Here is a 24,416-nt window from a genome sequence, read left to right on the forward strand (position 1 = left end):
TGCAATCCTGGTGTAGTCAGAGCCCTACTAGTAATTGTTGAAATGAGACTTCAGAAAGGGCCATATTGATGCCCGGGTGATCTCGATGAAAATTGGTCTTTAAGGGATATCTTATGTTACAATGCTCTAGCTGATCCTGGATAATCTACTGTACCCCAGCTCAAACAAAGACTCTGGTGCACATACAGGCATTACTGTCCTTAAATGTTGGGGGGGCTAAGGAGTGGGTGAGATTATCTGACAAATGTATTCCCTATAAGAATAATTTAATGTCGTCTTCTCAGGTGGGGGTCCTGATCCACATAATCCTGCTTTTAGGAGGATCATTGACCAAGTGGGCATGAGTTGCACGATACCATTCTGAAAGACCAGTGAGACCCTTATTGAAATGATTACTGCCTTTTTAAAACCAATTATCACACTCAACCCAGCTCTCAGAGAGCTGAGCCCTCCAGCTGTAGTGGTCTATGTTCACTCAGATTCAGAGACAAACACGCATGAGCACGAGCCCGCACACACACACACACACACAGACACACACACACAGAGACACACACACACACACACACACACAGACACACACACAACTCGACTGCTTCTCAAACTAGACACTCTAATGTACTTGTCCTCTTGCTTAGTTGTGCATCGGGGCCTCCCACTCTTTCTATTCTGGTTAGAGCCAATTTAAGAAATGGAACACTAGTCACTTTAATAATGTTTACATATCTGGCATTACTCATCTCATATGTATATACTGTTTTCTATACTATTCTACGGTATCTCATTCACTAAAATGTTTACACATCTTGCGTTACTCATCTCATACAGTATGTATATACTGTTTTCTATACTATTCTACGGTCTCATTCACTTAATAATGTTTACATATCTGGCATTACTCATCTCATATGTATATACTCTATTCTATACTATTCTACTGCATCTTAGTCCGTTCCGCTCTGACGTCATTCGTCCAATTGTATATAGTCTTAATTCATTCCTACTTAGTGTGTATATGTTGTGTAATTTGTTAGATATTACTTGTTAGATATTACTGCACTGTTGGAGCTAGAAGCGCAAGCATTTCGCTACACCCGCAATAACATCTGCTAATCATGTGTATGTGACCAATTTGAATTGATTCGTTTGCCAGACGGTAGCAGAGTGAACAGTCTATGGATTGGGTGGCTGGAGTATTTGGCCATTTTTCAGGCCTTCCTCTGACACCTCCTCAAATAGAGGTCCTGGATGGCAGGGAGTTCGGCCCCAGTGATGTACTGGGCTGTTCACACCACCCTCTGTAGTGCTTTGCAGTCAAGATGCTCTTGAAGGTGCAGCTGTAGGACTTTTGGAGGATGAGGGTCCATGCCAAATATTTTCAGCCTCCCGGGGGGGAAAGGCATTGCCTGCCGTGACCTCTTCATGACTCTGTGAGTGTGTGTGGACCATATTAGGTCGTAATGTGATGTGGACGCCAAAGAACTTGAAGCTCTCGACCCGCTGCACAACAGCCCCGTCGATGTGGACGCTGAGAGGAGAGAGGAGGTTGCTGTCCTGGCATCACACTGCTAAGTCTCTGACCTCCTCCCTGTAGGTTGACTCATCGCCGTCGGTGATCAGGCCCACCACCGTTGTGCTGTCAGTAAACTTGGAGTTGGGAGTCATGTGTGGCCACCCACTCGTGAGTGAACAGGGAGTACAGGAGGGGACAGCACACACCCCCGAGGGGCCCCCGTGTCGAGGGTCAGCGTGGTTAGGTGATGTTGCCTATCACTACCTGGCGACAGCCCGTCAGGAAGTCCAGGATCCAGTTTCAAAGGGATGTGTTCAATCCCAGGGTCCCTAGCTTGGTGATAAGCTTGGCGGGGTCTATGGTGTTGAATGCTAAGCTGTAGTCGATGACCAGCATTATCACATAGTTGTTTACCCTCTTGTCCAGGTGGGAGAGGACAGTAATGAAGTGCAGTTGAGATTGCGTCATCTGTGTATCTGTTGGTGCGGTACGCGTATTGGAGTGGGTCTAGGGTGTCTGGGATGGTGTTGATGTGTGTCATGACCAGCCTTTCAAAGCACTTCATAATTGCACGTAACAATAGACCAATGCTCTAAGCAGTCAGAGGAAGGGACTGGGAGGCATTAAAATAGTTATTGTACCCAGTTACCAGTACCACACGGGAATCTGGACTTAAACAGATCAAACTCAAAACACAACTGGACAGCTTTACAGACAGAAGCCTTGCATAGCAGCCTGAGATAACTGTGCCAAGCATTTCTCCTTTGCAAGATAGAAGCTGATTAAACAGTATGGTCATTACACAGGTGCACCTTATGCTGGAAACAACAAAAGGCCCATCTAAAATGTGCCGATTTGTCACACAACACAACGCCTCAGGTGTCTAAAGTTCTCTCCTCTGCTTTAGAATGTGTGTGTGTGTGTACAGTGTGACAGACAGCAGCTAAAGTATTGGTAGGTGTTGTGTGAGTGACGGAGCACAGAAGAGAGTGAGGGAGAAAGAGCGAGACTAGTGCGCGTGTGGTGGTGATGTAGTGATGTGAGAAAATTTGTTTTGGACATTGCTGGGTCACCTTTAACGGCCCACTGCAGATCTTCACTACCCAGAAGCCTGCTGCCAGTTACATCCCCAATAGAGCAGGGATCCACAAGAATGTAGAGAGACACCCAGCTACAGTCAACATAACACAGTTCTCCTACCGGGGAAGTCATCTCTACCACATCATTCTCAATATGTAAGCAAGTGGCATTGCAGCTACCCGGGATGGTTATTGACCAGCCACCATGCAGAACATGCTCTGCAAATGGACAGTCAATAATGGCCTTTTAAGCAGCAAAACAGTTCACCCTAGACATATTGAATGAACGCAACCCTGGTCAGTGGTCAGTCACAGCGGGATGAACTAGTTGTGATTGTTCTCACCCTCTCCCAGCTGTAAGTACAGTATACATCATTACCCCCATACACAAACTAACCTGCAGCTGCAGTACTACCCCGAGAGAGCACAGTGCAGGAGTCATCACTGATACAAAGCTAGGCCTAGACCCCAAAAGCTTGCTTTAGTGGCCACAGATAGGGGGCATCTGATGGATTTTGATCTTCCCTTCTCAGTTTTTGGTATTTATTAGGATCCCCATTAGCCTCTGCAAAGTATCAGCTCCTCTTCCTGGGATCCACATGGAACATGACATAATGCATAGTACAGAACAAGGACTGAAATACATAGCCTACATATCAGTACATACACAATATATCTAGGTGAATACATAGTACAATGCAAATTACAATACAAGCCATAAAATGTCTGTCTCTCTTCACTGTCCCCTTTGTGCAGTAAGGTGTTCTTTTATCTGTTTTTTTATCATTGTTTTTACTGCTAGCTTGAGGTACTTGTAGTCAGTTTCCCAGTCTCTGTTCTGGACCTGGGGATTGTGAAGAGACCTCTGGTTGCATGTCTTGTGTTGTACCGATGAGTGTCCAAACTGTGTGCCAACTTGAACAAACAGTTCGGTACCTTCAACACATTTACATTTGAGTCATTTAGCAGACACTCTTATCCAGAGCGACTTACATGATGACCACACCGCCCTCGTGAAAATAAATGTACACATACATGTTATTCAATCATTACACCCACACTGCTCACGAGCATCTGCGTAGCCAGGCGCTAAAATAGAACTTGTTTCTATTTGTGACGCTGTAAGTCCCGCCTCTCCCATCTCCTCATTGTTTTTTTTGAGCATATACCCACGTGGGTGATTGAAAGATGATATGAGGTCCACACTCCAGTCCAGTTGGTGATGGTAATGCACCTTAAAGTTGGTTGCCAACCACCATATAAAGTCAAAAGAAGAAGCCTGAAGGAGGAGAGATTATAGAAATGAATTGTCGGAGTAGAAGACCTTGTGCATTTCAGGTAAAATAACAAACCAATGTTTATATCCCAGGACAAATTAGCTAGAAACAGCAAGATGGCTAGATAAATTGCCATAAATGTTTGCTTTTTGACCTGTCTCCAAATTAATATAGTTGGTTCAGAGTCCTGTTAATGTTATAATCGTGGAAATGTTTGTAATGACCACTCAAACACACCCCAGTAAGGGCTGAAATGGGTTCAAAGGAATACATTGTTTTTCTGTTGCATCTATAAGACCGCTAAAGCTTCATCTGGGATTTAACACATCGTCTCGACACTTACAGCACAAGAGAATAAATAACTTTATTTTGATGGTTGTACATTTTGTTGTGGATATGAAAAAAGTTATTTAATACAGTTGAAATGTTTACAAATTAGATGCGCTAAATGAAATGAAAGCAACTTCTGAAAATGAAAACTCAGATTATAGTTATATGACTAATCTCACAAACAATGTAAACTGATATTATACAGACAGAAAGTGGAGATGTTTGGGTCTCCCTCTGTCCAGTCCTTCAGACTCAACACAATGAAAAGCCCATCAGGCTGGGCAGGAGAATGGAACACACTGAGCCTTGGCTGCACTAGACATAGTTGGGTTTCTTCTTTCCATCAACAAAAGGAGAGTGGAGGGTTCAAATGAGACCAAAGATTGGTATTTAGCTACACCAGCAACCCCTTCACAATACCAATCTGTTTGTTGAACTGTTACCCACTAAGCTGCACACGCATACAACACGCAGCACGCACATAACTACTCTCCCAAAGTGCAGATAGCAATTCAGGTCAATATCAAACCGCATTAACACAGCAGGGGGTAGAGGGCCCAGAGACATTTTAGTTTGGGAAGCAATAAGCTCAGGGATGGGGACCATTGTTAAATAAAGTGGGTTCCTATCTCCAGGGACTTGAACACAGTGCAGGAATCACTTACTGGATTTCCTTTAGAGAAAGAGTCAACAGTGAACCAATCAAGGTTCCTCGTTGAGGAGAAGACCCTAACAGTAGTGTGAGCCCTGCAGGCCATGAAGGGAGGAACAGTGGGCTTCACACGGCTCTCCAAATATGGCCCAGTGTGTCAGTGACCGCAAAGGCTAATGGATGGCTCTGTAATCAGGCTAAATATGGTGTAGAGTTCTGCTAATACATTTCAGGGAAAGCTCCAGCTCAGCCGTTGGCAGTTAATAAATATAGAGGGGCTTTAAAAGAGAGGAAAGTAGTAAAATACTTACTGTTTTGGAGCCATGCTGCAGAGTGATCTCATAATTGTCTGGAATCTTTTTCACTGGATTCTGAGAGAGAAGAAGTTGATTGTCATACATGCGTGGTGGTTGGTGGTGGAGTGGGCTGCCTGGCACTCTGTCATACATGATATTTCAGCTTTAGTGGGCTGTGTGATATGTTAGGTTACCTGGGACGGTAGGTAGCCTAGTGGTTAGAGTGTTGGACTAGTAACCGCAAGATTGAATCCCCGAGCTGACAAGGTAAAAACCTGCCGTCATGCCCCTGAACAAGGCAGTTAACCCACTGTTCCTAGGCTGTCATTGAAATTAAGAATTTGTTCTTAACTGACTTGCCTAGTTAAATAAAGGTAAAATTACAGGCTGGTTTTCTACCATAGCAGTGCCCACTAGGTACACCTGCACCTAATGAGAGGTCTAGGTTTGGCCTGAGGGCTGTGCTATTGCCTGTCACAGGCCACCATCAAATCACACCTGCCCTGAGAACTCTAGGCTATTAGTGTTGTCATGATAACAGATTTTCCTTGGCAAAAAAGAAAACACGAAGCAGACTAAATTCTTTAAAACCTATTTTTGTACAATATTGTGTGATATAGCTTGGAAAAGAAACAAATGTGACTGTGGGTAACAATATAAGGCTGTTTTTTTCCAACATTAGGACTGTTCATTTTCCTTTGCTTCCTGGTATAGTGATACTGTTATCGTGACAACACTATGGGCTACATCACCCATATCGCACACACAGCAAAGATACATTTACTACTCAGAGAGTGAGTAGAGGAGGAGGAGGAGATGAGAGGAGAGGAGGGGATGAGAGAATGCTTTTTTAAGGAGAAAACCACGTGGCCGAGTGTCTTTGGGCAGTGCCTTTCGGTGGCCTACATACTTAATAATGATGGCTTTTTATTATGGTTTTATCAGGAGCTTGGTGTGAGAAAGCCAACTCTTGCTCCCCATGATTCATTGTGAAGAACCAGTAAACTTAGATTACACTAGGTAATCTAGACCATTGTGTAAAATGCAACAATAAAGCTTGTCTCAGGCAATGCTAAGACTTTGCTCCCGAGTGGTGCAGCGGTCTAAGGCACTGCATCTCAGTGCTAGAGGCATTACTACAGACCCTGGTTCGATTCCATTGGCCTAGTAACCGAAAGGTTTCATAGATCGAATCCCTGGGCTGACAAGGTACAAATCTGTCGTTCTGCCACTGAACAAGGCAGTTAACCCACTGGCCCTAGACCATCATTGAAAATAAGAATTTGTTCTTAACTGACTTGCCTGGTTAAATACATTTTAAAAAGGAGCAGTGCACAATTGGCCCAGGTTTGGACGTCATAGACTGTGCTACCCTCTGGTGGTATAATGTAGTAAGAACACACCACTAAAATAATGATGCGGCTTTTATGACTGTAGAATGTTCAGTGTTGCATACTGAAACGAATGAAGAACATCAGTATGAATATACTTGGCCTGCTTATGTAAATGTATGTACTTGAGAAGTAGTTTAGGAGCAGATGTTTTTTAAACTCAAGTAAATTTATGTAAAACATTCAGTCGTTTCCTTGTGTGCAAAATGGAAACATACAGACTTACAACATCTTCGTCATCTGCATATCCTCATCATCGTCTGCTTTGCTTTCTCTGTACCCTGGTGGTAGTGGTGGGCCACCAAGTTAGCATCCTCCTCCTGACCAGTCAGATGTTGGGGCACTGGGGGGGCCGATGAGCTCTGAGTCCGAGTCACCGCTCTCCTTCTTCCTGCGTGGTAGTGGGTGATTGAGTCCCATGAGTTATAATAATCCAGCCAATCACACATACTGGTAATAACACTCAGTTCTTAAATGTATGTAGTTCTGTCCTTGAGCTGTTTAATGTTCTGTATTATGTCACGTTTTATGTTTTGCGTAGACCCCAGGAAGAGTAGCTGCTGCCTTAGCAACAACTAATGGGGATCCTCATAAAATACAAAATCCAGTGCATTTGAATGAACCTCCCACCCAGTCATTTTAACTCAGAGCATGTAAAAGTAATTGGTCAGTTAGTATGGATTGTGTGTGTTACCTGGGTGCGGAAGCTGTCTCTCTGTTTGGAGCTATCCTAGTGCCTAAAAGGCACTTAGCTATTTGTCACAAACGTAATACTTGCTGACTCCTCTCCCGACTCCTCTCCCGACTCCTCTCCTGACATTCTTTGGGTCTGCTCAAAGATGGCATCCTGGTGAAAAGTGCAGGCTTTCTTTCCTGTAGGGAAGTGATAAAGGCTGGTATGAAAATTCTGTATTCACCTTTCAAAATAAATGTATGGTGAATTTGTTGTTGATATCAGTGACGTAAAGTACTTAAGTGTAAATACATGAAAGTACTACTTACGTAGTTTCTTTGGGTAAGTTTACTTTTTACCACTTTATAATTTTACTTCACTACATTCTTTAAAAAAAGTATGTATTTTTCACTCCATACATTTTCCTTGACACCCAAAAGTAGTCGTTACATTTTGAATACTTAGCAGGACAGGAAAATTGTCTCATTCACACTTATCAAGAGAACATCCCTGGTCATCCCTACTGCCTCTGATCTGGCATACTCACTAAACACATGCTTTGTGTGTAAACTATGTCTGAGGGTTGGAGTGTGCCCCTGGCTATCCGTAAATAAATTAAAAACAAGAAAATGGTGCCGCCCGGTTTGCTTAACTTTCACTTCAGTAATTTTCAATTATGACACCTTTACTTTTACTCAAGTATGAAAACTTGGTACTTTTTCCACCATTGGTTGATATCAGGTTGATATGATTGTTCGTGTTGCACTGCTTTGCTTTATCTTGGCCAGGTCACAGTTGTAAATGAGAACTTGTTCTCAACTATTCCTACCTGGTAAAATAAAAGGTGAAATAAAATGTTTTAAAAATACGAAACATTTCAAGAACTTTGAAAGTTTCTTCCAGTGCAGTCGCAAAAACCATCTAGTGCTATGATGAAACTGTCTCTCATAGGGACCACCACAGGAAAAGAAGACCCAGAGTTACCTCTGCTGTAGAGGATAAGTTCATTAGAGTTACCAGCCTCAGAAATTGCAGCCCAAATAAATACTTCACAGAGTTCAAGTAACAGACACTTCCACAACATCAACTGGAGACTGTGAATCGGGCCTTCATGATCGAATTGCTGCAAAAAAATCCACTACTAAAGGACACCAGTAATAAGAAGAGACTTGCTTGAGCCAAGAAACACGAGCAATGGACATTAGACCGGTAGAAATGTGTCCTTCGGTCTGGGGTCCAAATTGGAGATTTATGGTTCCAACCGCCATGTCTTTGTGTAAACACGGTGTGGGTGAACGGATGATCTCCACATGTTTATTTCCCACCGTAAAGTATGGAGGAGGAGGTGTTATGGTGTGGCGGTGCTTTGCAGGTGACAGTGATTTATTTAGAATTCAAGGCACACTTAACCAGCATGAATACCTGCAGCGATACGCCATCCCATCTGGTTTGGGCTTAGTGGGACTATCATTTGTTTTTCAACAGGACAATGACCCAACACACCTCCAGGCTGTGTAAGGGCTATTTGACCAAGAAGGAGAGTACCAAGAGAAGTCATGACACACACAGTACTGACTTCCTTCCACATGCTCCCATGAACAATTGAGCCACTTTCAAGTAATATAACAGCATAAAGGCACATCAATGAGTTTCCTTTGTTGTGATCCTTCCCTTGTGACCCCTGCACATCTCTTGTCCCATGAGATAGTCCGTTCAATTAAAGTTTTATTGTCACATGCACAAGTAAAGTTAAATGTTTAAACGTGCAAGATCTTGTCTTTCTCCTCCTTGTTTTTCTTATTGATGTTTAGCGGAGGAGAGTGAGGCCGTGGACAGTGGGAGGTCTGTATGGGTGGGGGGGCCCCTCTGGACCCTGGTCTCTCCGCCCCTCTGGACCCTGGTCTCTCCGCCCCTCTGGACCCTGGTCTCTCCGCCCCTCTCCACCCTGGTCTCTCCGCCCCTCTCCACCCTGGCCTCTGGAGTTGTGTGCTCCTGGTGGACATACTGTGTCAGATTGAGGTGTGATGGTGGAGCGGTGGACTCTCTCTCTGCCCCCTCCTCCTCCTCTGGGGTTCAGGGGGGGGGCACAGTAGTGCTGGATTTCTCAGAAGAGGGTCCCCAGGCCTCATGTACAGGGGTCGTGTTTCCATGCCGCCGGAGGGACAGCAGGGGAGGGTGAAGCTGAAGCAGCTTCAGTCCTGAGCTGTAGGGAGCAGGGGTTTGTTGTTCTGTGGGAGGTTGACAAACAAAGATCCAACCACCTGCATCAGACACATGAAGTTGATCTACTGCAACTGAAGAGAGAAACACAAATCAAACATTAAATAGTGTTTGAATAGCTACATACATTCACTATTTCCTTTTCCTCTGCCTCGTCTGATGTTCATACTTATCTGCACCAGTATAAATAGCACGTCCTGCAGCAGCTGTCTGACGGTCTGTCTGGGCAGGTAGTATTGGCGCTCCTCTGGGGCAGTCATCCATTAGGGGCAGAGTCTGCTGTCTGAGCCCCAGACTGAGGCCATGCCATGGGGAGGGGTTGGAAGCTGGTCTGGGAAGGGGAGTAAGATCCTGGACCCTCACTGGGAGGTCTGAAGAGGAGAAAACAGACCAAGGGAATTTTTCAAATGCCATTTTTAAGGTAAGTGAACCAAAGTATTCCTGCAATGTTATAATATGGATCAAAAGGAATACAAAGCAATATACAGCTTGTTTCTGTTTACGCTCGCTTACATATCTCTTGTCCCTTCTACAGTTATATCTGATGGTCTTCTCAGGGAGCCATGAGACAGCATATTCTCTACCTCCTCTCTAAAACACACAGAAACATTCATGTAAACAAAAACATTGTGTAAACGTACTATTCCAAAAAGCAAGGACAGAAAACAACCCCTCTAGTAACTGGCTGCCTTGGTTAGAATCCACCGTGTCTGTCATACCATATCTTCTGTCACCATAGTAACACTAGCCTACCAACTCACCTCTGCCAACCAGCCATGATTGCGTTTGGCTCTGGTGTCAAAAACTAAATGAGAACATGAGTATGTTCATAAATAATAAATCAGTGACATTTTGTTTGGGTTTCCAACACACAGAACTCACTGTGAGCTGATGTCCTCTTCTCTCTCTGAGCACTGCAAATCTGCTAGTGTTAATGCCTGGGGAAGAAAGAAACATGACAGGAACACTTAGTGACTAGAACCATACAGGAATGGCCTTATTGTCAGAGATCACCTGGTCTTGTGGGCTCAGTGTTCGGTGGAGACTCTTGATGTGGACAGAGATGTTGGGGATGAGCACCATCCAGCAGCCTGTCAAGCACGGGGAACTGGGCCTCCAGCTTGGACTCCAGCTGCAGCTCCACAGCCTCCATGGAGGCCTGGGGCCCAAACGTCCAGCACTCTGATGTCTGCTCCCAGGGAACAGAGTTCTGACTCTGAGGTGAGGAGGCCTCTGAGGTGTGAGTTTTGGAGCTGGGCTGGACTGCATCCTGAGCCCAGGGAAGGGCAGGGCTCTGGCAGACATGCTGGGTCTGGGAGTTGGTGGGCTCGTGGTGGAGAAACCAAGAAGGTGGTTCAGGGATGGTAACGAAGACAGACTGGCTTGTAGCAGTGTCCATCTCTGAACATGGGGGTGTGGCATCCGTCTCTCTGGCGGCGGCAAAGGGTGGTGAGAACATTGAAGGTGAGGGAGTGGCTACAGAAGCCCTTCAGCAGGGAGGGTCACAACCAGTCTGGGTCAGGGCCATCCTTCTCCGCCACTTAGCTGAGGAAGAGCTCCAGGAAACGCAGGTAATCCTTATCCTCCAGCTCAAACTCCCAGGTCACTACCACAGGGAGGGGCTGTCCTCCCCCACAGCAGGGTCCTGGGCTGGACCCAGGCGGCTCTGGACCTCCTCCTGGATGCTCTCACCCACCATTACTTGTTTGCTCGATCTTACTTGTCTTACTTGTCTGCTCGGGCTTACTTGTCTGCTCGGTCTTACTTGTCTGCTCGGTCTTACTTGTCTGCTCGGTCTTACTTGTCTGCTCGGTCTTACTTGTCTTACTTGTTTGCTCGGTCTTACTTGTCTTACTTGTTTGCTCGGTCTTACTTGTCTTACTTGTCTGCTCGGTCTTACTTGTCTTACTTGTCTGCTCGGTCTTACTTGTCTTACTTGTTTGCTCGGTCTTACTTGTCTTACTTGTCTGCTCGGTCTTACTTGTCTGCTCGGTCTTACTTGTCTGCTCGGTCTTACTTGTCTGCTCGGTCTTACTTGTCTGCTCGGTCTTACTTGTCTTACTTGTCTGCTCGGTCTTACTTGTCTTACTTGTCTGCTCGGTCTTACTTGTCTGCTCGGTCTTGCAACATCACACTCTTGCTTCTGCTGAAAACAAAAAGGGTTGACACTGTAAATTCTGAGGATTAGCTGAGTAATATTTCTGGAAGATTTTAATTAGATCAAGGTAAAGCTAATGTCTAAGCCTCTCTACCTGTTATGAGGCCTGCTGTGCAGATTAGGAGAGAGAGCCTCAGTTCTCAGCCGTGTTCTCAGCTGTGTCTCCATCGCTGTACAGCAGGGGGAGCCCACAGTCCGTCAGGGTGCGGTTACTCAGTCTGGTCCCCACCTCTCTAGCAGGGCTACAGCCTCCTGCCCTCCTACCCCCTCTCCTCCTCCCTCTCCCACAGGTAGAGCTCCAGGTGGGCCAGGTGCCTCAGGTCCTTCTTCCTCTGTCAGAGCCGCTCCTGAATCATCTCCCCGCCATTCTGTCCTGAGGCTAGAAGAGAGAAAGAAAGATAATGAAAATCAGTAAGAAACATTAATATTAGCCTTTACTTAAGTCTGGGCAGGAAGGTGAAGAGCAGAGATAGTAGTAGATAGTAGCTACCTGGGACAGTGCAGTGCCTTAGTCTCTGCGGTAGTGAGTTGTACTTCCATCTCAGAGGGACCCTGACTGACTCCTCCTCCTCCTCAGTGAAGACCTGCATCTGTCTCTGCCACCTGGAGGAAGACAACAGCCTGGGAAAAGAGACATGATGTCACTAATCTGTACCTCTCCTGTGTAGGACCTGGAAAAACACAAGTAACTGAATAGGAATGTCTGTGAATACATGTGAATGAGGTGACTGCTGGTCAGTAATACCAGGGGTAGTTCAGGGATCAAACTGAGGAGGAAAAGGGAAAGGGGGATACCTAGTCATATGTACAACTGAAAGCATTCAACTGAAATGTGTCTTCCACATTTAACGACAGGCCCAGTGGAGAGCCTCCTCATAGGCTGCTTTCACCTCACCGTCATCAGGGACCTACAGGGCGAAATATGCATAATAAGCAGGTTGTTAACTGACTATAAATGACAGAGGATAACACAAACACACACTCCAGGCTGAACAAGATACAACAAACAATATACACAGTCAAAAAAAAACATTGTGTTGTGCCTGGGGATCTCTCCCATGGTTCCTTACAGCCTGATACTTCCTGCAAGACATTGAGAACCGGTCCCTGACATGCAACATCCAGCACAGGCCACATAGCTCCCTGCAGCAGACTGGAGGAAAAAGTATCTCCAATTAGGCTCTGCTTCAATGGATGAATGTAGTCCAATGGTGTGACAAACATAGAAAGTCTCTTACTAATAGTTTGTATAGTGACCGAGTCCAGAGTTCCGTCCCCATTGGGTCCAGTCTGAAGAATCCACTGCGGGTCACAAACTTCATCAAAGCCTCTAGAAAGGCCTTGGCCACACACGGCTGCTGCTGGGAGTCCTTCTGACTGATCTAAAGACCGACAACCAAGTTAGTCAACACAAGATTCAACATAATACTCCAAATAGTCTAATTTCACTCAAGAAAATTGAGGCGTTTCCCCCATTTTATGAAGGTAACTATGTATTCTAAAACAGATAGGAGGGGGAGGGTGTAGGGACATAGATAGCAGGGTACACTACCTTGTGTAGGAGAAGAGACTAAATACCTTGTGCAGGAGATGTTGAGAATGTCACAGGGGGCTGATGTACCAGTTGCAGATCTCAGGAGCAGCATCACCTTCTGGAGGACCCCTGACACGGTATGTCCCCTTCAACAGCTGTCCTAACACCCCTGACGGGTCCTAAGTATAGAGATATAATTGTTTTCTCTATAGCTTTGAGCAGGTACATACATACAGTTGAAGTCAGAAGTTTACATACAACTTAGCCAAATACATTTAAACTCAGTTTTTCACAACTCCTGACATTTAATCCAAGTAAAATTTCCCTGTCTTAGGTCAGTTAGGATCACCACTTTATTTTAAGAATGTGAAATGTCAGAATAATAGTAGAAAGTGTCACGTTCGTCGAAAGGTACGGACCAAGGCGCGTAGAGTTCCACATACTTTATTACAAAGTGAAACTTCACAAAACCAACAAAGAATGAACAAACATCCAGTACAACGCACACTTAGACACTAACTGAAAACAATCTCCCACAATGCAGGAGGGGGCAATGGACAACTTAAGTATGATCCCCAATTAGAGACAATGAAAATCACCTGCCTCTAATTGAGAACCATACTAAAACACCCACATAGAAATATAACAACTAGAACAGCCCTGAGTCACACCCTGACCTAAAGCACGTGACAGAGAGAAAGATTTATTTCAGCTTTTATTTCTTTCAAGCCTCCCCTTTTTTACTCCAAACATAACTATGGTCATTATGGCCAAACAGTTCTATTTTTGTTTCATCAGACCAGAGGACATTTCTCCAAAAAATACGATCTTTGTCCCATGTGCAGTTGCAAACTGTATTCTGGCATTTTTATGGCAGTTTTGGAGCAGTGGCTTCTTCCTTGCTGAGTGGCCTTTCAGGTTATGTCGATATAGGACTCGTTTTACCTGTTTCCACCAGCATCGTCACAAGGTCCTTTGCTGTTCTGGGATTGATTTGCACTTTTTGCACCACAGTACGTTCATCTCTAGGAGAGAGAACACGTCTCCTTCTTGAGCGGTATGACGGCTGCGTGGTCCCATGGTGTTTATACTTGTGTACTATTGTTTGTACAGATTAACATGGTACCTTCAGGTGTTTGGAAATTGCTCCCAAGGATGAACCAGACTTGTGGAGGTCTACAATATTTTTTTTCTGAGGTCTTGGCTGATTTCTTTTGATTTTCCCACAATGTCAAGCAAAGAGGCAGTGCGTTTGAAGGTAGGCCTTGAAATACATCCACAGGCACACCTCCAATTGACTCAAATTATGCCAATTAGCCTATCAGAAGTTTCTAAAGCCATGACATAATTTTATGGAATTTTCCAAGCTGTTTAAAGGCACAGTCAATTAAGTGTATGTACACTTCTGACCCACTGGAATTGTGATACAGTGAAATAATCTGTCTGTAAACAATTGTTGGAAAAATGACTTGTGTCATGCAAAAAGTAGATGTCCTAACCGACTTGCCAAAACTATAGTTTGTTAACTGCCTTGTTTAGGGGCAGAACGACAGATTTTTACCTTGTCAGCTCGGGGATTCGTTTTTGCAACCTTCCGGTTACTAGTTCAACACTCTAACCACCTGCCTTACATTGTACTCCACGAGGAGCCTGCATGGCAGGCTGACTACCTGTTACACGAGGGCAGCAAGAAGCCAAGCTAAGTTGCTAGCTAGCAAGAAATTTGTGGAGTGGTTGAGAACTAGTTTTAATGACTCCAACCTAAGTGCATGGAAACTTCCGAAACTGCACAAGACCTTCCAGTGAATGCATTGACACCTACAGGTTTAATTCCAGTTTTTAGATATTTCTATATTTCAGGTTGGGAATGGTGGTGGACAATTGATTCAGTCCCGCCCCAGTTGGGTGTGGATATACTCTTTTTAGTACCTGTGTGTTGTGTGTGTGCAGGTTGGGGGCAGCAGAGAGGGGCAGGCAGGTACAGGCCCATAGGCACGAGAGCAGGAAGGCAGGAGGACAGGTCTTTGGCTGAGTTCAGCAGAGCACCCAGGGGCTGAGAACATATCTACCCCAGCCATGACTGACGCATTCAGGATCTGATGACAAAAAGAAAAGTGTAGAATGGAGGAGGTGAGACCCACCGTCAGGCACAACACGCCTGTGAAGCTTCGTAGTTATCCTCATCTCCATGGGTCTCCTCTGACCTGGCCTTCCTGCCCAGTAGAGACTGCAGCTGACCATGAAAGATGCTCAAAGGGCTGCTGGGAGATGTAGTTCCCTCCACCTGAGACTTTAGTGGCAACAAACAGCCATCAGAAACTCACAAAATCTCATGAACCTATTCATCACAATCCACAATCCATATACATGTCTCAGTGGTGAACTGATGAGCTAGCAGCTCTTACATGTATGAACAAACGCACACTGACCCGATGAAGTCGCAGTGATCTGTGGAGTAGGTAGTGTAGGCCAGGCCCAGGGAGGCTGCAGTTTCCAGTCACCCAGTCGATAAGCCAGCCAACAACCTCTCCCTCAACGTGATGAAGACAAAGGAGATGATTGTGGACTACAGGAAAAGGAGGACCGCGCACGTCCCCATTCTCATCGAAGGGGCCATAGTGGAGCCGGTTGAGAGCTACAAGTTCCTTGGCGTCCACATTACCAACAAACTAACATGGTCCAAGCACACCAAGACAGTCGTGAAGAGGGCACGACAAAACTTATTCCCCCTCAGGAGACTGAAAAGATTTGGCATGGGTCCTCAAATCCTCAAAAGGTTTTACTGCTGAACCATCGAGAGCATCCTGACGAGTTGCACCACTGTCTGGTTTGGCAACTGCTCGGCCTCCGACCGCAAGGCACTACAGAGGGTAGTGTGTACGACCCAGTACATCACTGGGGCCAAGCTTCCTGCCATCCAGGACCTCTATACCAGGCAGTGTCAGAGGAAAGCCCAGCCACCCTAGTCATAGACTGTTCTCTCTGCTACCGGACAGCAAGCGGTTCCTGGAGCATCAAGTCTAGGTCCAAGAGGCTTCTAAACAGCTTTTACCCCCAAGCCATAAGTATCCTGAACAGCTTATCAAATGGCTACCCAGACTATTTGCATTGCCCCCCCCTTCTACGCTGCTGCTACTCTCTGTTATTATCTATGAATAGTCACTTTAATAACTCTACCTACATGCACATATTACCTCAATTACCTCGATACCGGTGCTTCCGCACATTGACTCTGTACCGGTACCCTCTGTATATAGCCTCGCTATTGTTATTTACTGCTGCTCTTTAATTATTTGTTATTCTTATCTTACTCTTTTTTTGGGGGGGGGATGTATGTTCTTAAAGCTGCATTGTTGGTGAACAGTTTGGAAGTAAACATTTTACTGTAAGGTCTACAACTGTTTTATTCGGCGCTTGTCACAAATACAATTTGATTTGATTTGTCAAGATTGCAAAAATATTACAAGAAATCTACTGATGTGATTGATGTCAATATCTCTCTGTGAATGATTGACAGTTAAGTGTGCTCTCCAATCCCAGCCAACAGAACCGTGGCCATGGTTTATTCCGTTTGATGCTCGATGACGACGCAAGTTAGCTACTCCCTTTTTAGGTTACTGATGGAGACATCATCATGAACCAACTTCAATCATCTCAGGTCGAGTTGATACTTCGTAATGGTAGGGACTAGCTAACTAAACGAAATACAGACAAGATATCACAGGTCAGATATCACACGTCAAACAAACAGTGATGATAAATCACTACGGTTGTTATTTTCTACCTAACTAGCACGTATGCTACTTTAGCATACCAGCAGCAACAAGGCAGGTGGGTTGGCTGGCTAGCTGATGCTAACAACACAAACTTTTTGTACTGAATCTCAACATTGTACACATTATTCGAGTACACTGATCAGCGATTGGCGTTGAAGTATGATGTCATGGTCCACTCCACCATGACCTGTGCCACAGAGACCAGCAACATCAGCAACTATTTTCCTGGTCAGAGACAACAGGACACCACTCATTCTAACCTCAAACTCAAAAGCAATTCTAAGCCTACAGTCTGAAGTGTCCTAACCATTGAACTTGTCTGTTTCTCTCTCTGCATTAAAGTTGGATAAAGTGAGCTGTGACCTGCTTAGAGAGAATGCTCCTATTGAGCCTGTGCCACCTGGAAACCTGACTGTGAGTGATGGCTGTGCTTAATCCCGGAGATAGATGCAATTACCCACTTCACCTTTTTCTTGTGAGATACAATCTATTTAGCTCTTGAGTCAAAGCAATCTGTGTTAAGCGCTGTGCAAAATTGGATATCTGTCATAACTTTCCCTTACACCCTGTACTGGTTCTTTGGTTTTTGCAGTATCATGAAGATGGAGCTCGGATCGCAGGTAGCCTTCCGTCGCTACATCCACCGTGCAGACAGCAAGCAGAGGACAGATGTAAGATCCTTGTCTGCCACACAAATGTTTTTCACTACTTTGTGTGCAGGTCAGTGCCTCACGTCAATCAACAATACACTAGGAATGGAGTTGCGTTTCTTTTCACAAGCAGAGCATAGCTCAGCTAATGCATAGTGAGTGATTGTCCTCAGCGAGGTGAACATTCAAGAAATTCATTGATTACTGTAAAAGGTGTGAAAAACAAAAGATATGCTCTGTATAATCTACTAGTTGATGCTCAGCAGTCTCTAATAATCTAGTCCAATGTCCTGGTTTCCTATGGTAATGTTTTTAATAGGGATATTTCTTTAGGCATTGATTGTGAGGGCAAATGTTCTTACAATATGGAACGGTTTCTCTTGGTTGATCCAAGGCTCTGCAGTTTCCCCCAGAAGGTTGGCGGCGGCTGGGCCTGAATAACGGCAGCATCACCTGGATCACCATCAGACCGAGTGGCAGGGTGGGACTGAGGATGGGCGACTCAGGCTTTATGCCTCCTGAAAAACTTACCCGTACCTGACACTCCACCACCATTGGCTGACCCCATGTAACCTGACCTTCTGCTGCCACATCATTTGAAGCAAACATTTCTCCTCTACAAGATAGTTTTGCCCACGTTGGGAATCATTCTTTTGACTAGAGTTTTGTATGGAAAAACATTTGAAATAATGTACTTTACAGTATCTTTTCATTATAAATTGATTTATTTGATCATGCTTATTACATTTTATGAATAAACGGTTATCTGAATACAGCCATAATCATTCTTGTGTATAGGTATAAATTAAAACAATTTAAAACTCTCCAAATGTATCTTTGGAATAAGGTAATAGTGACTAACAATACAAAAGCAATTTTTGAACATTTTAATGTATAAAGCATCTTGTATACACACACATTACATAGGCATTGGGAAAAGTGTACACCATTAGGTAACTTCAAGTTGAAAGTGTAATCTGTAGCTATGCTATCTGCCAGAAGAGAATGCTTGCATTGAGGACATGCATGTAGGCAGGCAGCATTAGTGCTGTTGACTAGCTACCTGATAAGATAGTGTTAAGTGGAGCAGTGCCTTGCATAGAACAGCTGAAAGAGTTGTACAAATGGAAACCAGCACAAGGGTAAAATAAGGACTGCCTGGGTTATAAAGTCAGTTGTTAGACTATGGACCTGCTGTGGTGGTGCAGGATGTTGGCCAACTTTCCCTTTTGTATGTGCAACACCACCTTCAGATCCTGGGACGTGACATCCTGTTTTCTTGTGGTTTCCCTGTGCCAGTTTGGGGAGCGGAAGAGGGTCCTGCAGAGGATGGTCTGGGTGCAACAGCTCTGAGCAGGAGTGTGGGGGCCTTGGCTGAGCCTGCTGGGAGAACAGTTTGGTTTCCCAGTCAAGCTTTTCCTCCTTGTCGGCCTTGGCCGGACTGGAAATACACAACATCAGCAGAATGAACCACCTGGAGCATCGAAGACAATACAGGTATAAGTCTGTTGACACAGCATAAAGAAACGGAATGGGTATCTAACTCACCTTAGCCAATGTGAAGAGGGATAGGCCATAATGGTGTTCCTCCACTTAGTAATGCAGGGGTTTCTCTCAGGGTCAATCTCCATGTTATTCATTGCAGACAGGACCTCACTGTCTAACTTGGTGGGAGATTCCCTGCAAGAAAAATTCAAAGAACATTGGTTAACATGTCCTTGGGTTACCAAAACAAATGCAGCAGATCGTTTTGACAGGTTGACTGATATAATTTACTGTTACAGTAAATATAGACTTACCTGTCCATGAACAGTACCTGTCTTCGTTTTGTAGGGGTGTCGGTTGTCAGAATTGTTTCTTTCAAAGCGTCTCCCTTCATGGTTTTGTAAGATGTGCAAGAGGATCCTGAGCCTCTACTTTCTCTTCTCCTGTCTCGGGGACTACCTGGGCACTCAAGAGTCTGAGCCCTCGTCTGCTGTCAGATACTCCTCTGAGCTGGGGTTGGAGAGCTCCTCCACCTGCCTCTTCACTGGACTCCCCTCCCAGGTCCTCCAGAAACTGTCATTCCCCAGGTCCAGGACCTCTTTCCTGGGTACAGAGGGAGCCAGACGGCCTTCAACACTCTTTACCTCCTCCTGGTCCTCCACTTGGACAGAGCCATCCTTTAGGCTAGATTTCTCAAACTCTGGCAGGAGTTTACACACAGGAGACTGGGAACTTTTCTCCTTTGTGATGGAGACATTCTGTCATTCAGGGTGTTGTTGATCAGGACATGGCTCTGGTTCTGCTCCTCTGGAATGACATCAACCACATGATGAATTGTAGATTATTTTGGGGGAATTTCCCACTATAATTTTAAGCCTTTAATAATATGATGTTATCACATACCATCAATGTTTCTAAGGTTTGCTATGGAAGTTCTTACCTTTGGAGGGGGTTGATGTTTTAAATCCAGCACCAGTCCCCTGTCTTCTCATATCCTTCTAGGGGATGCTCAGTCTGGTCCTTCCTATCCAGATACTCCTCCAACCTCCTCAGTCCCTCCTCTGTAGACAGGTCAATGAAGCTATCCAGGAAGTCCCAGTACTCTCCCCAAGGATGCGCCATATCATGTGCAATCTCCCTGACAATAGGGATCACTCAGATAATATACACTGTACTATGTCTGTTCCCTTTGGGACCCAAATGCTGTTTTGTTTAATCCTAATCATGGTAATTTGCCCATTGTCATTATTATTCTGTTCACTCACCTCCCCACACAGGGTCAGATTTGAGAATACGGTGGAAATACTCTGCTCGATCCCTGGGTGGAGTTCTCCATAGTCTGTGGAACTCATCTGCCTGGAAGACAAACAGTTACTGGCTTGTAACATTTAGAGACATAGAATAGTGGAGGTGCATAAAGATGGCGGCCTCCATGCACTTTCCACAAAAGCCTTGTTAGCTAAGTTCGCTGTATTGTACATTACTCTTTTTTTAAATCAAAATTGGCACTGTATACATGATCCCAATGTCAGCTGAAAGACGCCAGCAAACCAAAAAGTAAATTGTGCTGATTTATTGTTGCGTGCCACAGTTTAAAAACTCTGTGGATAGTGCTAAAACAATGAAATCATATCTAAATTCTGACAGCCTTATGTACCTTCACCATTAGGGGTAAATTGTAATACCAATACTCCAAGTTATTGAGAATGAATATGATTTCAAATGATGGTGTAGAAGGACTGAGTGGTCCCACAAAAGCTTTCACAGTCATGATTGGCTCTATGGGACTCCCGACCACTGCAGATCCCAGCGAATTAAAATACACCTCCAATGGGCTTGGAGACCATGGCAAGCCAATCACAGGCTGGAAGCTGTTGTTGGTATCCCTCAGCAATGGAACATAGCACCGTTCTGTGTCAGCAAGGTTAAAGGTTAGCAATGTGTTCACAAATTGGAATTTGCACTAGCCAGCATTGGCAACTATCTAAACTTACCCTCCAAATATTCCTTGATTTTTTGTTTTTCCTCTCGCATATCACCTGTAAAAGCAGTAATACAACTATTTAGTCTTCTAAAGTGTGCAGTTTCTGGCATGAAATTCATATATATATATATAGAAATAACAGAACATGCCGAAAAGCTGCTGTGTTGTTAAATGTATAGGTAACCTGTTCAGAAATGATGGCTATTCAGCATGGGACATAACACCCACCCTGTATTCAAGAGAATGTTGTGTCTCAAGTTTCAACCGATAGCGGGAGCAACAACAAAAAACTTTGCTGATGTAAAATAGGGTCTAAGCTCACATGAGGGTCTAAAATAGGGTCTAAGCTCCAACACATGCGAACATGATTTCTTAAAATGTGTTTTTCTGTTTTTAGATAATTGACACTACAGGTTAAAAAAGTAACATGTTTTTACTTTTTTTTCTCTCCTGAAATTATAAAATAGTTTGACAATGCTGTTTGTCAAATAATATCAATATCAACTGATAATCTTTTCCAGTGATGAAGTCTCATGGTATAGTGGGGTATGCAAATTGGGTAAACTTTGAGCACCTTTATTTCTTGAATGTTTTCAGGTCCAAAAAGTCACTTTCTGTCCACTTCTACAGGAGTAGGGGGGCAGCGTAACACAAACGAGTCACATGACACCTGGGAGGGAAATGGCTAATTGGGCCTAATTTGGACAATTTCACCTAGGGGTGTACTCACTTTTGTTGCCAGCGGTTTAGACATTAATGGCTGTGTGTTGAGTTATTTTGAGGGGACAGCAAATTTACACTGTTATACAAGCGGTACACTCACTACTTTACACTGTAGCAAAGTGTCATTTCTTCAGTGTTGTCACATGAAAAGATATACTCAAATATTTATAAAAATGTGAGGGGTGTATTCACATTTGTGATATACTGTAGCCTTGCTACTCTTATTTTCAAATGTCTTTTTATTGTTGTTTTATTTCTTTACTTAGCTACACACACACACACACACACACACACACTTTTTCTCTCTCCGCACTATTGGTTAGAGCCTGTAAGTAAGCCTTTCACTGTAAGGTCAACACCTGTTGTATTCGGTGCATGTGACAAATAAACTTTGATTTTGATTTGAACTGTTTTGTTGTATGTGTCGAACTGCTTCGCTTTATCTTGGCCAGGTCGCAGTTGTAAATGAGAACGTGTTCTCAACTGGCCAACCTTGTTAAATAAAGGTGAAATAAAAAATAAATTAAAAAGGGTCAGATGTAAAAGTGATTGCTTTTAATAAATGAAAAAGAGTTTGAAAATTCAAACATATATTTTATAGAAAATACATGTTTGTTTCTGGACTATGCACCATGATGACTTGTTGAAAACATGACCAAGCCGCGCAGAGTTTTGTTCGAATTGAAAAGGTCACTCCCCCCTCACATCTTTTTCCCTTTCATGTACCGGGCATACTCGCGGCTCAGCATAATCGAATGCGCCCTGTGTGTGTGGCGTCATTCAATTCAATGTGCTTTGCAGCTCGATGGCATTTTCATTTACATAACCAATAAACAGTATAATATTAATTATTTAGGCTACGTCACGTACTTAGGCCGACCCAGTTCTCACAATAGCTGCCCCTGTGCCCCATAATCGATTGGTTTTGATAAACTTAACGTTAAGTGTTGCTAGGTATACATTTCCATTGCGATTGTAGCTAACGTTAGGCTACCACAGCTAACTTTTACCTAGCTAGCCACCCTAGCTAATGTCGTGACGGTCTCTTACAGTGGCTGTAAAGCCAAATTACATTATGAGACAAACATTTCTTTAACTTAAATAAATGGTCATGTAAACTTTCTTAACTACATTTTGTAATCAGTTAAATTGATATCTTACTTCACAGACTCGTGCTCGTAGTCCTGATCTTTTTTTCCCAGCCTTGGCGGTCTACATTCCAGTCAACCATCCTTGGTGTATTCGAGATGCGTAATCTCGTAAAACCAATTGTGGAGTGAAGTATGGTTGTGAGAGGGAATGTAAACCAGCAGGTGGCAATACCACAGACAGAAGAGGGTTTGTTGTAGATATATTTTTCAATACATCATCACAGACTCGCATCATAATTCCACATTTGTTTGACCTTTATTTAACAAGGCAAGGATAATTATTATTTACAACTGACGGCTTACACCGGGCGACACTGGGGCAACTGAGTGTCGGTTTATGAGACTCCCAATCACAGCTGGTTGTGATACAGTCTGGATTCGAACCAGGGTGTCTGCCTCTAGCACTGACACACAGTGCCTTATACCATTGTGCCACTCAATTTGAAGCTGAAAGTGGATTCTCAACAATACAGAAAATAAAAAGGCTCAATGAACACAGATGTAGAGATAAAAATTATATAAACATTTTAAAAAATGACTATAAGTCTTCTCTCAGAGATAAAGTGTATGATAATACAACTTCACCTCTCCACTAATGAGACCAGGGGGCTATTTTCATCCCCATAGGTACTGTTGAGTACAGTACTCATATTGTTGAACTGTATGTGATCGTCTGAGAGATGGAAGATAATGCTTTTTCCACAATTAGTCTCTTTGGCATTGCTAAACCTCAGAGTCATATTGTCTCTGCTGACCCTGTTACAGACAGTGCTATCGGGGTCGCCTCTGACCCCTGCTGGAATTTAATTACCCCTGCACCACTCTTCCCCTTTCATCATGACAGAGCTCAGGGGAGCCAGTGGCATGGGGTGAGAGAAACGATGCTACAGAGAAGTTCATTGGTTCACTCGCCTCTTTCCTTCCGCCTGCCAGGCACAGATGGTATTCTTTATTAGTGTCAGCGCCAGGTTCATTCCGCTCTGATGAGGACACTCTGTAGAGGGAGGGGGAAGGCCTGACATCCTCAGCAGTGAGAGACAGTCAACCAGCAGCAAAATGGCATGACTGAGATAGGATGGGAGTTGGGAAAGCACAGGGGGTCTTGGTTAAGAAGTTGAGAGTATCTTTTAGTGAATAGACCTGAGTCTAAACAGTCTGAACATATGTTATAGCGTTATATCCAGGTTGCATCACATCCGGCCATGTTTGGGAGTCCCATAGGGCGGCACACAATTGGCTCAGCGTCGTCCGGTTTTGGCCCGAGGTAAGCCATCATTGTAAATAAAAATTTGTTCTTAACTGACTTGCCTAGTTAAATAAAGGTTACTTTAAAAATATATATATATAATGTTGATCATTCAAACTAAGCAGATGTTGTTTGCTGTATTAGATAAATATGAAAACAATGCCTAACAAATATAATTTTAGCATGAACATGAACCAAAATTACAAAAATGCCATATTTGTATCCTGGTTTGGCCTATATTCATATTGGCTTTTGTAACACCAGTTTTCCAATGTGGA

The 24,416-nt window shown here is 44.0% G+C and overlaps 3 long non-coding RNA genes across 8 annotated transcripts; 1 reads left to right on the top strand and 2 right to left on the bottom strand.

Moving 5' to 3' along the window:
• Positions 1-3,824: 3,824 nt before the first annotated feature.
• On the bottom strand, positions 3,825-7,609 carry LOC112259319. Of its 2 annotated transcripts, XR_002954819.2 has the most exons (4): positions 7,313-7,609; positions 6,765-6,929; positions 5,163-5,222; positions 3,825-3,871 (listed from the first exon to the last, which is right to left on the bottom strand). It is a non-coding gene; the product is annotated as an uncharacterized LOC112259319 (long non-coding RNA). The 2 variants fall into 2 exon arrangements; XR_002954818.2 differs by having other exon boundaries at positions 6,765-7,609.
• An 8,831-nt stretch (positions 7,610-16,440) lies between these two features.
• Positions 16,441-18,289, top strand: LOC112257544. Of its 2 annotated transcripts, none has more exons than XR_002954589.2 (4): positions 16,441-17,127; positions 17,242-17,374; positions 17,492-17,570; positions 17,944-18,289. It is a non-coding gene; the product is annotated as an uncharacterized LOC112257544 (long non-coding RNA). The 2 variants fall into 2 exon arrangements; XR_002954590.2 differs by having other exon boundaries at positions 16,445-17,127; positions 17,242-17,313.
• A 562-nt stretch (positions 18,290-18,851) lies between these two features.
• Positions 18,852-23,033, bottom strand: LOC112257545. Of its 4 annotated transcripts, none has more exons than XR_002954594.2 (7): positions 22,903-23,032; positions 21,029-21,073; positions 20,300-20,945; positions 19,975-20,172; positions 19,349-19,841; positions 19,098-19,229; positions 18,852-18,990 (listed from the first exon to the last, which is right to left on the bottom strand). It is a non-coding gene; the product is annotated as an uncharacterized LOC112257545 (long non-coding RNA). The 4 variants fall into 4 exon arrangements; XR_002954595.2 differs by having other exon boundaries at positions 20,300-20,390; positions 22,903-23,026; XR_002954593.2 differs by having other exon boundaries at positions 20,300-21,073; positions 22,903-23,033.
• Positions 23,034-24,416: the final 1,383 nt, after the last annotated feature.

Source organism: Oncorhynchus tshawytscha, linkage group LG09 (genome assembly GCF_018296145.1).
Source record: "Oncorhynchus tshawytscha isolate Ot180627B linkage group LG09, Otsh_v2.0, whole genome shotgun sequence".
Taxonomy (NCBI): domain Eukaryota; kingdom Metazoa; phylum Chordata; class Actinopteri; order Salmoniformes; family Salmonidae; genus Oncorhynchus; species Oncorhynchus tshawytscha.